Source organism: Pinus tabuliformis, chromosome 9 (genome assembly GCF_031772625.1).
Source record: "Pinus tabuliformis cultivar Carrire ecotype Pingquan chromosome 9, CPIR1, whole genome shotgun sequence".
NCBI lineage: Eukaryota > Viridiplantae > Streptophyta > Pinopsida > Pinales > Pinaceae > Pinus > Pinus tabuliformis.
Window position 1 is genome coordinate 936,462,081 of NC_142307.1, and position 19,278 is coordinate 936,481,358.

The window sequence follows — 19,278 nt, forward strand, 5'->3', positions numbered from 1 at the left end:
TGTAGGTTGAGGCAGCCACTTCAAGCCCTTGAACTTAAACATAATCAAATATTTGTAATTTTTTACAATAATAAGTCCATTATGCACACTCCTCATCTTAGAGTTGGGTAGAGAGGGAGAATACTTGATTGATGCCAACCATGTAAGTGAAAAACTTTTCCTACTCATTGGTTGGACACTCCACCACTAGTTGACACCACTAACGCACACTAAAAGTCCAAGATACCCATAATACGTGCCCTACACACAAGTGCTTAGACTACACCTTCATAAAATGTACCTTCAACTTTAGATGTCCCAAAACACTAATATCCCAACCCTTGCCTATTTGTTAGATTTTTGTAACTTTATCCTTAACTAACATTTGTTTTTAACTATTTAATCCACTTACCATATACTTTCTCTTGTTTGCACCCACCTAGTATAAAAGAACACTTATGTTTTTAATACAACCAAGTTAAGAGAACGTGTTTCCTTTTCAAATTCCAAAACTATAACATGTCTATCTCTATAAACTAACAACAAAATCATTGCATAAAAAAGGTAAGCTTAAAATTAAATTAAAATTAGATTATTATTATTATTACGATAAATACACCAAATATGGAAAATTGTTTTCAAACACAACCATAAAAAAAATTGTAAGTTTATCAAATACAACTACAAACTCATTAAGCTAGCCTACATCCATCTTAACCCAGATCTATCAAGTGCCCAGAGGGATCCAATCTCTCGATGTGAAAACCTCTTTTTTTGCGTTGGTGGATCCAGGTTAAGATGGATCTAGGCTGGTTATATAATACTATATAATATATGTATTTGTATCTATGTGTCTCTTTCTTATTTCCTCTCTCTATCTCACCCCCCAAACATACACACTCTCTCTCCATATCTATCTCCCTCTCCCTCCCTCTTCCTCTCTACCTCTCTCTCTTCCCTCTATCTCTCCTCTCTCCATCGCTCCCTTGTCACTCCCTCCCTCTCTACCTTTCTCCCTCCATGTCTTTCTTCTTCCTTCCCTCTCTCTCCCCCTCTAACTTCATCTCTCTCTCCTCACTCTCCCTTTCTCTCTCACCTCCCTCTGTACCCCCCCATCACTCTATCTCTCTCCCCCCTCCATCTTTGTGCCTCCCTCTCTCTCTCTTTCCATTCTCTCCCTATCTTTATCCCCACCTATTCTCTCTCTTCCCTCCTCTCTTCTCTCCCTCTCTCTATCCATCTATCCCTTGTCACTCCCTCTCTCTCCACCTCTATCTCCCTATGCCTTAGTTCTTTCCTCCCTCTCTCTCCACCTCTATCTCCCTATGCCTTAGTTCTTTCCTCCCTCTCTCTCCCCCTCCAACTCCATATCTCTCTCCCCCACTCTCTTCTCCTCTCTATCCCCTCTCTCATCCTACCTCCTTCTCTCTGTCTCCCCCCATCACTCTCTCTCTCTCTCTCTCTCTCTCTCCACCCTCCATATTTGTCACTATCTCCCTCCCCCTCTCTTCCCTTCACTTTGCTTTCTATCATCACTTGGATCCTTAGTTAAGATAGATCTATGTTGGTTCTTACTAATATTTGTATTATATAAATTTCACATCTTTAAATACAAAAGTATTCTCATTTTTAATTTTATTAAAACCTTAATTTAATTTATATGAATAATTTTAGTAGTCGTGACGATAGAGGGTTTATATATATCTCAAAACTAATTACAACCCTTTTCCTATTAGCTTCAAATAAAAAATGTTATAAAATTAAATTAAATTAAAATATTTTTATTGTGAAATAAGTTATGGTTTTTGGGCATGTGTTATTGATAAGGCATGATATTTGCCCATGGTATTATAACAAAGCCTATTTACGAGTTAATAATATCCATGGTAAAGTGGGGGTGAATATCGATGGTTAAGAATCTTGTCATATTGTTATAAAATATTTAGATTGTGAAATAAGATATGATTTTTTGGCATGTGGTATTGATAAGCCATGGTATTAGCCCATGCTATTGTAACAAAGCCTATTCACAAGTTCATAATATCAATGACAAAGCAGGGGTGAATATCCATGATTAAGAATCCTGTCATATTCTTATAAAATATTTTCATTTTGAAATAAGTTATGTTTTTTTGGCATGTGATATTGGTAAGCCATGGTATTTGCCCATGGTATTGTAACAAAGTCTATCTCCAAGTTAATAATATCCATGGTAAAGTGAGAATGAATATCCATGGTTAAGAATATTTTCATTTGATTGTGAAATAAGTTATGTTTTTAGAGAATATGGTATTGATAAGCCATAGTATTGGCCCATGGTATTATAACAAAACCAATTTTTACAAGTTAATAATATCCACTGTAAAGTGGGGGGTGAATATCCATGGTTAAGAATCTTGTCATATTGTTATAAAATATTTTGGTTGTGAAATAAGTTATGGTTTTTGGGCTTGAGGTATTGATAAGCCATGGTATTGGCTCATGGTATTGTAACAAAACCTATTCACAAGTTAATAACAAAATCAAAATATAACAAATTGAATTTTATTATTTTTATTATTAATTGAGCCAACATTTAGATTTTTGCACTCATCCCCATACTTTTGAATTTTATTATTATTATTACTATTATTCTTTAACTAAGCCCATATTTAGAATTGTTTACATACTTACATTACACCTACACATCTACTCTATACTCTATAAATATTGTATTTATTGTTTTTTAGGGAGGGAAATTTTAACATTTTTGAAAAAATTCAGCCTTAATTTTGATGTAACAAAGCCCTCCTAATTCCAATCTTTATTTACTTTCTAAAACAAGTAGTATATTTTCATTTTTCTTAGGGTGGAGGGAAAACTAGTAGATATTTTCACTTTTCATAGGGCGGGAGGGAAAACTAGTAGATATTTTCACTTTTCATAAGGGGGAGGGAGGGAAAACTAGTAGCATATTTTGACTTTCCACAGGGAGGGAAAACGAGATTGAAGAGAGTTGTGAATTAAGGTTTTACCAGTAGCAGATTGATATCAAACCCCACCATTAGATCTTCAATTCATTAACGGCACCCAGGTATGTTTCATTTCTAACTTCGCTGCATTTACACCCCACTTTTAGTCTTCTTCCACACAAGGAGAAGAACACACACCTCAAATCTCTAGTTCAAAATTCATTATTTTTTTACATCCTTGCTTTTAAGTTTACAAGTAGCATATTTTCACTTTTCACAGGCCGGAAGGGAAAACGAGATTGAAGAGAGTTGTGAATTAAGGTTTTACCAATACCAGACTAATATCGAACCCCACCATTGGATCTTCAATCCATTAATGGCACCCAACTATGTTTCATTTCTAACCTCGCTGCATTTCCACCCCACTTTTAGTCTTCTTCCACATAAGGAGGACTAGTTCAAAATCCACTATTTTTTTCATCCTTTCTTTTAAGTTTAAGAGTAACATATTTTCACTTTTCACAGGAGGGAAAATGAGGGAACATAGGTAAAAGCATATGTATTTTTCCTTCTTTTATGGTTTGTCTTTATAGAGTTGATTTTACTAGGTGTACACTGTGTTCATCTCAAAATTTCTCTTTAGGAAATCCTATTTTTATTCTTTCCAAGAAAAACTCTCTAGGGAATCCCAATGGATGTTTCCCCACATTCATGGATGGCATCCCTGGTAAACCCATTGGCATTGACTAGTGCCCCTCACCCAAGGGATTTCAAACATGGCACCTACCAGCACAGAACTAGCCAAATACCAAGTAACATTGATGACATTCGGTTGGGCTAACCCCTTGGGCTCAATAAATCATAATCAACTACACCATTTTCCATATTAACATATTGATGCTATTTAACATTTTGTTAGACTAACCATAACAATCCAAGCCTGTTCCTATTTTTATTTTGGTTTTTAATTCCTTCTTTGTTGTGGTGACAACTTTATATGACTGTATAGATGTTTATTTTTGTCAGAGTATATGTTGAAAAGTAGATGCTCTCTTAAATTCTACCTTGTCTGTTATGTATTGATGGAGTTCAGTTTCATTAGTTGTGACTAAAGAACTGTTTCAGGCATGTATACAAGGATTCTTGTATCACTATTTATAAATTGAACATTGTCCTTAGACAGCAAAGTAGATCCTTAATGTTAAATGTTTGTATCTTAGGGAACTTCCAATCCTAATAAATGAGGTGAAATTTAAGTGTTTCTAGAATCCAAATGTCAGGTTTTGTGAATTCACTCATATATGGTTCTGGAAAAGCGGAGTGAAATTTAATTATTTCCAAATCTTAAGTTTGTGAATTCACTCATATTTGGTGCTAGAATCTTTTGAGCAAATGGGAATAATTTCTTTTAGTTGCATCCAAATTTTCCAAAAATAATACTAAATTTCTCCTTGACTAAAATTCTCCTTGAAATGACAGAGAGCGTGGAGTGAACATGGAAGGTTAGGGTTTTGCACAGACCTGCAAACAGTAGACCTGCACAGACCACGACAATCTGTCATCGCTCTTCAGTAATAAGATAAACACTATATGACAAGGAATAATACGCAAGCAATGGAACCCCCCCAGGGGGAGGACATGGCGCCTCCTCCCAATGATGCTGAAAACATTCCGATGCAGATAGGAGATGTCAGGAAGAAACACTAAGACGATGCGGGAACAAAACCTGAAACTTTGCCAGAAAATACGAACAGGATTGAGGCTCCCAAAGCAACGTTGGCAACCTGTAAGCTGGTAGTAGCCGAAAGACCTAAGATTGAGCTCCCAAGTCACTGGATCAACACTCAAATCCAATACATGAAGGATCACTCTTTGATTGAAAAGTTCATAGGCTTTTGGCCCATAGAGAAAGATTTGCATGGCTGGATCGTGACCAAGTGGAAACCAAAAGGGCACATTACCCTGCAGTTGGGGCCTAAAGGCTTCTTTACGGCAATTCTCAACTGTATAAAAGACCGAACCAGAGTTCTCAATGGAGGACCATACTTTTTCAATGTAGCAGAACTATATCTGAGAGACTGGATTGAAAGATTCAATCCGGACAAAGAAGATCTAAGTTGGGAACCAGTTTGGATTCGCCTTTACTCCCTCCCTTTGGAGTACTGGGATGAAAAATCACTAGAAGATATTGGGAACAGTTTAGGGGAATTCATCAAAATCGCGGAGGAGACGAAACTCAGGCAATCTACCTCCTATGCCTAAATATGTGTCTACATGCACCTCAACAAAGCTCTCTCGGACACGGTAAGTATATATCATGATGATTTTGAATGGCTACAGGTAATAGATTATGAGCATGTTCCGTTTCATTGTAGAAAATTCCATGCCCTTGGCCATCTATTTCGTGACTGCCCTTCTAATCTGAAAACCTCAACCTCTTCCACTCCAGACAAACCTGACTCGGATGGATTTACGAAAGTCACTAACCACAAAAAGAATCACAAAAAACCCTCTTCAATCCCTAAAAAACCTATAACCAATGCCTCCATGCCATCCACTAGCAATAGCTTTGAGACCCTGAATCAGTCAGAGCTAAATAACTCTGAGAACCCTGACCATTCTGAGGAAATTCCCAAGATAAATCCACAATCCACTCCCTCGAGCTCAAACAAGGCTCAAAAGTCTAAGCAATCCACAGATCTCAAATCTGCCTCTCCCAGTAGATCCCCGAAATGGAGTAATCAAGGCATGGATGTCGACAGCGTGCAACAGGAAACCACAATTGTAGCTGAAACAACAATGGAACGAAATGAAGCCCAGCACATGGAAGAGGAGTCGGAGAGCATCGACATTGGAGATATAGACATACTTGGATTAGAACAAGCTTGTAAGAAAAAAGAATACGACAAGATCCCAAAAAGGCAGCTGGAAAAATTAGAAGTCATCCTTTCCAGAGCACAGTAGCAAAGATCACTAGGCATCTAGCCTGGGAGTCAATGGGATGGTAAAAACATTCCTGAAGACAATATAAAAAGAGGAAGGAAAACAGATCTTCAAAGAACCATCCACATTGGGGAAATGCTGGTGGAATCAAGAAGATATTTCAAGCTTACAAAGTATTACAACCCCCAACCCAACAATGCATCATGAAGCTCACTTCATGGAATATTAGAGTGCTCAACATCCCCGGGAAATATAGACTATAAAAAGAATGATTCAGCAAGAGAAACCCCAAGTCTTCTTCTTGCAAGAAACCAAATGTAACTCTACAACACTAGATTAGATCCTTGCAAAAGCATGGCTAGGCAGCAAAGCGGTAGCAGTGGATGCCTCAGGAGCCTTAAGAGGACTAGCAATAGTCTGGGATGAATGAGCTATCACACTTACTAACATTCATGCAAGTAAGAATTTCATTCAAGCCACCTTCCATATTACAGGGACAAATGTGCATGGTCATCTAACCAATGTATACATCTCCCAGGAGGCAATGAATAAGATAGACATATTGAATACTTTAGCTTTGATCAACTTTGAAAGAACTCATCCACTCTGGATCACAGGAGGAGATTTTAGTATGATAACAAAGTTGGAAGAAAAAAGAGGGGGCAATGCCAAATTGGATAATGAAAGCATTCATTTCAAAAATTTCATCCAAGACAATTGGCTCATAGATATGCCATACAACAATGGAATCTACACATGGAATAACAAATGAGTAGGTGCACGTCAAATTTCCTCTCGATTGTATAGATTCCTGCTATCTGATAACGCAATCCATCTTAGAGGGGACTTCTCGGCTTCAATCTTACCACTCTCAGGCTTAGATCACTGGCCTATCACACCTCAATGGCAAAGGCCAGGAAATACTACATGAAGGCCATTTCGCTTCAAAGCTTTCTGGCTGACACACCTAGACTTCAACAACCTAATAAATGCAGTTTGGAAAAATTTCAAATCCCCGGATGGCTCAAAAATGTATCAATTCCAACAAAAACTCAAAAATCTCAAGAATAACATTGAACAATGGAATCAACTTACCTTTGGCAATATTTTCCAAGCACAAAATGTTCTAGATCAAGAAATTAAAAAACTATAGTAGGGGATCATCACGAAAGGAAGATCTGAAGCCTTCTCAGAGCAGGAAAAACACCTACAAACACAAATATCAGAAAGAGAAAAGCAATAAGAAATACTTTGGAAACAAAATTCAAGAGTTAGATGGCTTAAAGAAAGCAAAAGAAACACAATTTTTTTTCAAAGCACTACTATCCAGAGAAGAAAACATAACAACATCACTCATATCCAGAATCGGCAAGGGGAACGACTGGAAAAACATGAGGATGTAGAACAAGAGCTTCTTACTCATTTTAAGTAGGTACACCAAGAACCTCAGATAGATAGATCACTGCCTATAGAGAAAATCACCAAGAATATCCCAAAGATCATAACAGAGGATCACAATCAGCTCCTTCTCAGGCCAATATCTTTACAGGAAGTGGAGAAAGCCATGAAACAACTCAAAGGAGGAAAGGCGCCTGGCCCATATGGTTTCATGTCCAATTTCTTCCATAACTTCTGGGATCTAATTAAAGAGGAGGTCTGGCAAGTTGTTGAGGAATCCAAGACTAATAGATGGATGCTTCCCTCTTTGAATGCAACCTTCATTGCCCTCATCCCCAAGGAAGAACATTCTTAGACTCCAGATAAATTCTAGCCTATTACTCTCTGTAATGTCATATACAAAATCATCTCCAAATTTATTGCTTCCAGACTAAAACCTATGCTTCCATTACTCATATCATCAGAGCAATCAGGCTATGTGGAAGGATGGCAAATCACGGATGGCATCATTCTCACTCACGAGATTATTGACTCCTTAAAGCAGTCCAAGAAAGCAGGTATGCTCCTAAAAATTGATCTTTCTAAAGCTTTTGATAGTTTAAGCTGGAAGTATATTCAAAAAATGCTGATGGCCTTTGGCTTCTCCCCCCTTTGGGTTAGATGGGTCATGAGTCTTATAAAATCTACTTTCTTCTCCATTCTGGTCAATGGGATCCCCTCCACCCCCTTTCACCCCTCCATAGGAATCTGACAAGGTGATCCCCTTTCCCCTTTTCTATTCGTCATAATGGCGGAAGGACTTGGAAGAAACATCAAAGAAGCTCTTCACGCCCAGAAATTGAGAGCACTCTCCTTTCCTAACACCCCTACTTTCACCCACCAACAGTTCATGGATGATAACATGCTTTTTGGCCATCCCTCGGTCCAGGAAGCCCTTAAATTAAAAACCATTTTGACTGAATTCTCGGATGCCTCTAGAGCCTGCATTAACAAGGCTAAATCCCAAATCTTTTTCTTTCATACCCTTGCCATAACTCAATCTTCAATTGCACAGATCCTGGGTTTTACAATAGCTGCTCTCCCCTCCAAATATCTGGGCACTCCCATGACTGATACTGCTTTAAAGCACTCATCTTGGCAACTGCTCTTGGAAAAATTGGAAGCCCGTCTGTCTTCCTGGACTTACAAAGCTCTTAATATGGCAAGCCGTCTAGTCTTAATCAAAGTTATGCTGCAATCCATGCCGCTTTATCTATTTTCAGTTTTGGCAGCACCAAAATGGGTTCTCAAGGAAATTAAACATCTTCAAAGAACCTTCATGTGGGGAAATTCGGGACAAAAGCGAAAATGGGCATTAGTAAAATGGGATACAATATGCCTTCCAAAAAACTCTGGAGGTACTGGGCTTCGTGATCCTCAACACAGTAATGCGGTCATGGGAGCACGCATCTGGTGGAAATGGATCTCAGCACCGCATACTCCCTAGGATTTGGACAACAAAGTATGCCAATAATTGACCAGTAGAAGAGTTAATCCGACTCACAGAAGTTGGCCCATGATCCCTAATCTAGAATGCAGCTAAACACCATAAGGATTTAATTCAACAGCATAGCTTCTGGGAAATAAGGGATGGTAATAATGCACGGTTTTGGGAAAACTCTTGGTAGCAAAGAGCAAAGATGGAGGACCTGATCAAACCCCACCAAATACAGGACCATTAAGGGCAACTGATGGTCAAGGTAAACCAACACTGGAGGCCCACTCACACACAGGGATATAGGTAATGGATAAGTTTAGACCACATCATTAGGCAAGGCACACAAACCATCAAGGAAAATCTGGAAATAGAACTTTCAAACAGGAAAATACGCTACTCTGATAAGAAGGATATAATTAGATGGTGTTACGAGGTGAGAGGAACCTTCACTACACAAGAGGCATATAATATAATTATAAGAAATCTTATAACCAAGTACCCTCTATGGAACAAAGTATGGGCCCCCACCATTTAGCCAGAAGTATCCACTTTCCTCTGGTTGATATGTCAAAATAAAATCCTCACTTGGGATAACCTTCAGAATAGAAGCTTTCATGGGCCTTCTATGTGTCCTAACTACAAACAGGCAGAAGAAACCACTAAGCACCTCATAAACTCTTGCCCATTGGCAAACAAACTATGGGAAAAATTAAGCTTCAACTGCCAAAAAGATGGATGAATTAAGGAGGATATCACCAACACTGTGCACACTTGGGCAGTCAATCCATATAAAAGCAAACTGTTAAACACTTTATGGAAACATATCCCAGGTCTCCTCATGTGGACTATCTGGAAAGAAAGAAACCGTCACATCTTCAAGGACCAATCCTCACCTTTAGAAGTCCTATGGAATAATGTTTGTCAAAACCTTCAGGAAACCTTAATGCTTCAAACCTGGTATGAAGAAAACTTTCCCACCATTCCACAAGAACAGAATATATGGGCAAACTGGAATCTTCAGTGGAACCAGATGCAAGCACATCAGGGTAAAATTTATTCACAAGGAAAGACACTAGACAGATGGATACCTCCGCCCTCACATATGATTCAACTCAACTTCGACGGAGCGTCCAAAGGTAATCCAAGCAAAGCAGGATATGGAGGAGTCTTCAGGGATCACAAGGGCATACCTCTTCTAACCTTCATAGGCTCAATTGGTTGGGATACGAATACCTCGGCTGAATTAGAAGGGCTGTGGCAAGGGCTTCTCCTCACTCAACTCCATGGTTTCTTCCGACTTATAATTGAAGGGGATTCTCAGATTCTTATTAACATGGTTAATCAGATTCTGCAGAGGTCACCATCATACAAAGTTGGTAGCAGTTGGTGATTGGCAGAATGATTAGAGCTCATTGAACAGTGGCTCTCATCCCACAGAGAGTAACCCTTAAGCACATTCGTAGGGATGGTAAAAAAGTAGCTGATCTTTTAGCTAACATTGGAGTGGACAGTGAAAGGACCCTACATGCAGGCACACTTAATCTATTGCCACTACTCTTCAGTTACAGGAATACAATGATTTGGTATAGATTGAAATGGTACAGGAAGAAGAAACGCACCCGGATGCGGGTGATAATCAATATAATTAAGGTGATAAGACGGTCCTACAACAGATGGGCTGGCCACATGGCCACCTGCGTCTTCCCCCATGCGAACCTAAGAAACCTTCAAGGCACCTTGCAGGTGCCATTAAATGAGTGTTATGGCCAAGATAGCACTACAACTCTCAGGACAATGGCATCTACAGACCATTATGACATTCCTCCTCCCTTGCTCCACTGTGTTTTCCCTCCTTATGTCATAGAGCCCTGTTCACGCACTGTAACAGGTAGCTGATGCTGGCTGCTAAGTTGTATATACCTGGGCAACAAGTTTCATTATTCTCATACCAGACTTTGCAACTTAGCTCCTGCTCATACCTCCTTTGTCCATTCTCTACGCAGTCATTCCACCAACCCCTCTGTTGCTAACTTTGCCTTCAATCTTGCCATGACTCGTAGCTGACATCAAATGTCGAGCAAGAGAGGAGGCACTCGTGGTGGGAGCATATGCCCTCCTGCAATGCTCAGCCCTAACTCAGTCTCCCCTGCCTCTCTAGCTGACATTCCCAATCCTTATAGATCCATTTCTGGCCGATACCCCGACACCCGTAGCAGAAGGGGAAGAGCTCGGCTCCAAGGTGCAGGAAGGAGGGATGCTGCTGTTCACACAGCCAATTTTCCCCTTCCTCCGCATCCTACTCCCCATACAACGCAATTCTGTTTTTGCAGAACCCTAAATCGACCTGTAATCACAACCACTGTTACTATCACATTCTATGAAGAAATTGACCTGTCGGCACCTCTGCCTGAGCAGAATGATGACCAAGACAAGGCAACACCAACCAACAGGGGCATTCCCAACCTAGGCGAACAGTAACTCGAGGAAGATAGAGCCACCCTGCATGGTAAAGTGTTGGCTAGCAGTCAGCACGATGCTGCAGGCAAACTGGGCGACACGTCTGGAATGCATGCGAGAGCGGGCAGCATAGTGGGTGCCCATCCAACTCAAGGCAGCGGACATTAGCAGAAGAAGACAATTGGTATAAATATGCCTATCCAATTGAGTAAGAGCTAGCCTCGGACAATCTTTAGTCTCGACACTTGGCAACCAAGTGTCACCATTTTTCCAGTGGATGTCTTTTTTTTTATGATTGGGCAATTTCGATCATGTTGATGTTTTATGGTTATGTCTATGCAGTGTCTAAGATGTTTTTTTGGTCAAAACTGATAACCCCTGTGTGGGTTCTTTTGATTTCATGGACTGGTTTCGCCTTTGTTGGGGTATTCAAGGTTAGAAAGTCTTATTTTTTATGAACGATACTCAGTGCTATTGAGGCCATGCCTCATTGTAATTACTTTTTGTATCATATTAATAGAACAATCTTACTTAGAAAAAAAAAAAAAATCTACTTGAAATGGCTTTGGGATTGAAAATTTTGTAAATATTTTTAGGGAAACAACCCAAAATACTTTTTCTAGATTACAGTTTTATAACACTAGGTACTAAAATAGTCTTCTATTTTCTACTGCAAATGTTTGATATAGTCTGCCCAGAAACTGATCAGAAAATTAGGTAGATGCACTGGACAGACTAAATAATTTTTAATGAATAATCACTTAACATAAATGATATATTAGGTTGCATAAATATATAACTTAGAAGCATGAAATGAAGAATAAATCTCAATGAGATTGACATATTCTTAATTGAGTTGAATGCGGCTAGGAATAACTTTGAGTAGAGGGTGTTGAAAATGGCATAATTTTGTTCTGGTTGGATAGATTTAGAACTACAAATCAACAGTTTTCTTGCTTGCATAACTTGGGAAGATTTTTGTATCTCAAGTCTCAACCTTATTGAATAGTATGATTTATGCCTTGCAATGTTGAGATATGTTGTGATACCACTTGCTAGTAACCTAAACACTTTGGATGAAAATTTAGTTGTGAATTTTACTTGCAAAAGATATAAGTGAAAATATAGATTAATTGTCCCTTGTGTAGAATTTCCTTGAAATTCTACTACTACTTGAATGAATAAATATGAAACTAATTTTTGCATGAAGATAAAAAATATCTCTACCAATTTGTAGTGGAATAGAAAAGAAATAAAACACAGTCACACTATAGCAAAAAACAAAATTTTTTAGGGAACCCAGCTGGGAAAACCCTCTGCTAGCTGTAAAAATTTAAAATACTATCCATATTAGAATTTGAGACACCTTCTTCAAGACCAGGTTCATCGATGCTTATTGCTTTCCATATTCATTTTCATAAGCATTAGGTTTGTTGTCCGTCAAATCAGAGTAGCTAGAAAGTGTCTCTTTGATTTCAGAAAGCAGATTAAGATCAACTTCATCCACGAATCCCCTAGAAGGTTCATCAATACCAAGAAGAAAGGTCTTTTTCTATTTTATTTCATCACATGCATCCATCATAATCACTTATTTGTCTTCATTTCTTTCACATTCATTTCCAATGTTAGATGCAAAAGGTAATTAAGTATGATATAATCCTTAGGTAACCAACCTCAGACATATTGTTGGTTAATTTACGTTCTTTGAATTTTATTGAGTTTGAGTTTTATCATGAAACTACTAGAAGAATATTAGAATGGGTGAGTTGATTATCTTGATAACAATGTTATGGTTTGATCTAGTCCTTGAAAGGAACTTATAGTTGATGGTCAAAATTTCACATTCCTTTCATTTTTTTATCTTCACATATAACAAATATCTTTATGTTATAGCCTCTGGCTAGATATATTCAGTAACTGCCACTTAGAAGTTGGATGCCATCATTTTGGAGCTTGAGCTTACTCAACTTACCTTGTTTGAGTTGAAAATATCATTAGATATCATTATATCATCTATTTCAGAGCATGAATCAAATTTACCTTTGTTTCAGTTAAAAATGTAATTAGATCTTGCTATATCATCTTTTGTAGAGAATGAATCCAATTTATCATAGTCCATTTGCTTGAGGTATAACAAAGATACTTTAATTCATTAAAATTACTTTTCATATTCTATTTGCTAATTGTGATTTTGCAGGCCACATCTACATTGGAAAAGGGGCATATTTAATGAAGTGTGGAAGGAGAGGGAAGCCTCAGTTATGTCCTTTCAAACTTTCTAAGGTATGTAATAAAATTTTTAAAAAATCCCCATAAAATGTTGTTCTTTAACTTTTTCTTTTGATTATGGATTATTTATGTGATCTCCCCTCTCTTACACACAACCAGAGTCCAGACATACATGGTTTTTTGGGATATGTGGATAATGGACAGATTTACGCTACCCATGTATCTAGAAATTTATACTGTAGAAGATCAAGCATTTACAATTGAATATTTCCTTGCCACTAATTAAGAGTTGAAGAGTCAGACTCTTATTTTTCAAGCATATACCTCACTTTTAAATCAATTTATTGGTGACTCTGTATATACCTTCCATGTGAGGGCAAAGAGTGATCACTACCATTACTTAATCTTTCTGCAAACCAAGTAAAGATTCCAAATGTGTATAAATTAGTGGCTCCTTGGAGAATCCCAAGAGTGGTGCTATTGTAGCAATAAGAAATTGGTTTATTTTGAGTTCTTCATTAGTGCATTGATAGTATGTTGCTTATTCCATACAATACCTCAATAGTGTATGATCAAATTACAGTTAAGCCTGTCATAATATTTTGACTTAACCTCTTTTAGAGGGAAAATAGAGTGCATGTCAAGCTTGCACATCACAATTGTATCATGCAAAGTTTACCTGGGACAAGTTTTGTGGATCTAAGCAACAAGATACCTGTTTGAATTCAAGAGGCAAAAATACTACAAAGTGGGAAAGAGGTTTCACAGTTAACTTAGATTTCACATTATGGTTGGAGTCGGTTTGTTAGCAAGATGTTGGATACCCCAACTTCCTTTTTATGACTGAGTGCAATATTGAATCATTCGACATATTCCTCGCTCAATTGTCATTAAGTGATGGGTTTTCTCAGAAGTGCTGCGCACCTATAAACTTTACTAGAGTTGTTCTTGAGTCTTCAGAGGTGGTTAGCTTTTCAAAGCACACACGTACAAGAAGAGGAGAAATAATATGCCTGTCTAATTTGAAGTTATCTACCTGTGAATAGGGTGTTCCCATTCATAAACCTGACAAGTCGCTCTACTTCTTTCTAGTGAACAACATTGGGACTTGCCATGAATCGTGAGACAATTCCAACCCCATAACTATAAATTTCTTATTTAAATCTATACCTAATAGATTAGAATCTGCACAAGGAGAACTCCATTCTTGTTTCGAAAGGACCTGCAATCGACTTGTGCCATGTTATTTAATCTTTTCTGTATTTATTCGCATCCTTGGTCTGTGACGTAAAGATGCAACATGCTACCTTGCATTTTATATACTAACACTCCTAGAAAATAATAAAGTATGCCTAAATCTATCATTTCAATGATCTATGTAGCTCACCTTCTGCTTTTTCAATTACTGAAGTTGTTACCTATATTGATGAGAACTTCTACAACTGATACCACAGTGACAATATATGTTATAGTTTTATCCGTGTTTCTCTAAAGGTGTTTCTCCTTCAGTAGAGCAGCAATACACTGTAGTTTCCATTTAGGGGAGAAGTGTACCCAATAGCAACCTTGGCCTGTGTGCAGATGGGTTGAATGCACATTAGACTCTATCTGTTGTTTTGAAGGTGTTTCTCCTTCAACAATACTTCATCTTAGTAGATACTTTCGGTCTGCACCTTTAGTAGATGCATGCAGCCTTGGGATACATGTTGTAGATTATAGTTTTCCTATGAGGTTGTAGCAACGATGAAAGAAGTGCATCAATTTTAGGCATATTTAGTATGCTTTTATAGTTTGACTTAGATGCTCACTTTTCTTAATTTAGGTGTTTTTCTTAGTTTTGTTTTATGCACAGATTTACCTTTAAGAAAAGTGCACAGTAGATAAGGGTTCTATATTTTAATTAGGGGACACACTTCTAGGTAGGAGGTACTCTATTCGAGGAAGCTTTTGCCATGTAGGTTAGGTGCTTTATCTGAGAATCCCAAGAGGCACTATTGTAGCAATAAGAAATTCATTTATTTTGAGTTCTTGATTAGTGCATTGATAGCATATTGTTTATTCCATGCAATACCTCAATATTGTATACAACCATACTTAGTATGATTTTATAGTTTGATTTAGATGCTCACTTTTCTTAATTTAGGTGTTTTTCTTAGATCTATTTTATGCACAGATTTATCTTTAAGAAAAGTGCACAGTAGAGAAGGGTTCTATATTTTGAGTAGGGGACATACTTCTAGGTAGGAGGTACTCTATTCTAGGAAGCTTTTTCCATGCAAGTTAGGTGCTTTATCCGAGAATCCCAAGACGCACTATTGTAGCAATATGAAATTCATTTATTTTGAGTTCTTCATTAGTGCATTGATAATATATTGTTTATTCCATGCAATACCTCAATATTGTATGATCAAATTACAGTTAAGATTGTCATAATATTTTGAATTACCCTCTTTTAGAGGGAAACTAGAGTGTGTGTCAAGCTTGCACGTCACAATTGTATCATGCAGAGTTTACCTGGCATGAGTTTTGTGGATCTAAGCAACCAAATAAATGTTGGAATTCAATAGGAAACAATACTACAAAGTGGGAAAGAGGTTTCACAGTTAACCTGCCTTTCACATTATGGTTGGAGTTTGTTTGTTGGAAAGATGCTGGATACCCCAACTTCCTTTTTATGACTGAGTGAAATATTGAATCCTTCGACATATTCCTCGCTCAATTGTCATTAGGCGATGGGTTTTCTAAAAGGTTCTTCACATCTATAAACTTTACCAGAGTTTTTATTGAGTCTTTGGATGTGGTTATCTTTTCAAAGCACACACGTACAAGAAGACAAGAAATAATATGCCTAACTAATTTCAAGTTATCTTCCTGCGAATAGGGTGTTCCCTTCCATAAACCTAACGACTCGCTCTACTTCTTTCTAGTGAACAAATTTGGGACTTTTCATGAATTGTGAGACAATTTCAACCCCATAACTATGAGTTTCTTATTTAAACTTATACCCACTAGATTAGAACCCGCACAAGGAGAATCCCATTCCTGTTTCAAAATAACATGCAATCGACTTATACCATGTTATTTAATGTTTTATGTATTTCTTCGCATCCTTGGCTTGTGACATAAATACGCAACAAATTACCTTTCATTTTCTATACTAACACTCCTAAACAATAATAAAGTATGCCCAAATCTGTCATTTCAAATGATCTATGCATCTCACCTTTTGGTTTTTCAATTATCAAAGTTGTTACCTATATTGATGAGATCATCAACAACCGAGGCCACAGTGACAATACCTGTTATAGTTTAATCCGTGCTACACTAAAGGTGTTTTTCCTTCAGCAGAACTACAATACATTGTAGTTTCCATTCAGTGGAGAAGTGCACCAAGTAGCAGCCTTGGTCTGTGCGCAAATGGGTTGAATTCACAATAGACTTTATCTATTGTTTTGAAGGTGTTTCTCCTTCAATAGTACTTCATCTCAGCAGATCTTTTCAATCTACACCTTCAGCAAATGCATAAAACCTTGGGGTACATGCTATAGATTCCAGTTTTGTTGTGAGGGTATAGCAACGATGAAAGAATCACATCGATTTTAGGCATCTTATTATTGTTGTATGGAAACATGCTTGTCTAGTGTTTTCCCAAACTTATATAGAGCCGTATTTATTATACTTTAATAATTTGACTTAGATGCTCACTTTTCTTAATTTAGGTGTTTTTCTTAGTACTATTTCATGCACAGATTTATCTTTAAGAAAAGTGCACAGTAGAGAAGGGTTCTATATTTTGAGCAGGGGACACTCTTCTAGGTAGGAGGTACTCTATTCTAGGGAGATTCTGTCATGCATGTTAGGTGCCTTATCCTAGACAGAGTTTCAAGCCTTGACTCCTTGATAGAGTCCCTGCCAGACAAGACACCGGTGGATAGAGTTCCAAGTCCCTAAATTTTCCAAAAACCCACCTAACCCTAGCTATCTAGCCTAAAATCCTTTACATTCCAGTCATCTCTTGGCTGTGATTTCATAGAGAGAGCCCTCTCTGGTTTGGTAGGGCTAGATACCAAACTAAAAGTTTGGTATGTGGTTACCTTCATCGATCTCTTCATAAGCCTGGGACATTATGGAGGATAACAGAGGCATGACAACTAGGGAGTGCCAAGGTGTTCTAGTGAATGTAAGGTTCCCAAGTCATGGAAAAATGCAATGCTAGTTGTGAGGTCATGACTACCAAGGTGTTTTAGGGAATTCTAGGCATGCTAAGATGTGCCAAATAGTATGAAGACATGTCAAACAAGCTAATATGTGCCAAGTGCTAAGGCATGCCAAGATGTACAAGGGTTCCATCCCTGCCTCCTCTTCTTCCATATGATATCCACGTATGACATTTCCTTTGCAATATTTGGTGCATTTGATAGTTACAGGTCATTTATAGGTTATAAATGTCTTCAAAGTTTCACTTCTAATTGAGTATTCAACTAAACATATTGATTCTCTTATACATAACTATTTTTCCCTCCACCCAATTTTCATAACTTCAATAACCATTATGTAGGGACCTATATCTTCGATTTTTCTTTGCTTGTTTAGTAAAATATTGTTGAGACTTTAATTTATTGAAAGTTATAGAATTTACAATTTATGAAGTTTCAAGGTCTAATTTTAAAAAATATAATTCTTTAAAGGGTGCTAGCTCAATGGAAGAGCACCTGCTTTACAAGTAGGAGGTTGGTGGTTCGATTCCATCGTGCCCTGACATCCATATGGAATGGCGATGATCAATTTTTGGTGACGGAGGCTCTTTTGACCATCACTAATGAGCTTTGGTGACATTTTTTGACCCTCACCAAAAATATGAAATGGTGACAGTCAACGAACGCCACCATATATACACATCAATAGTGACGACCCTCAAAGGTTTGTAACCATAAATCATTGTTGTTGATATGAAATGGTGACAGTCGTTGTCCATCATTATAGTCATTATTCGTGATGGACATTGAATGTCACCACAACACCTATACTTATAGCAATGCGTCTTTTAGTGATGGTCAATGAACGTCACCATATATATGCACCAATAGTGATGGCCATTAAAGATCCATCACAATAAATCATTATTGTTCATATGAAATGGTGACAGTCATTATCTGTCATTATAATCAATATTCGTGATGGACCTTGAATGTCACCATAACACCTATACTTTTGGTGACGCCACCTTTGGTGACGTTTAATTTTTGGTGACTGAGGGTATGGTCCATCACCATTGCTCATATGCAATTGTGACGGTCGCTATCTGTCATTATAAATCATTATTGGTGATGAACTTTGAATGTCACTATAACACCTATACTTTTGGCAACGCTACCTTTGGTGACGTTTAGTTTTTGGTGATAGAGGCTATGGTCCATCACCATTGCTCATATGAAATGGTGATGGTCATTATCCGTCATTATAAATCATTATTGGTGATGGAATTTGTATGTCACTACAACACCTATACTTTTGGTGACGCCACCTTTGGTGACGTTCAGTTTTTGGTGACAAATGCTCTTTTGACCGTCACCAATGAGCTTATGGTGACATTTTCACCCCTCACCAATGTCCTTTTTTCTTTTAGTGTTGTGTTTTGATTTTCAAGTAGGTCACTCAGACATAACACGGATAACAACAAGCTCCGTGCTGCTCGAAAATTGTTCCACCTCATGGCTCTAACCTCCAGGTGCTTTTCTGGACTATTGGGGTTTTGAGTGAATGTTTTGAGGGTTTTTACCATCGGAGAGATTAAACCCTAGAACCTTAAATTCATTTTTACTATTCTATTTCTAGTTTTGTGGT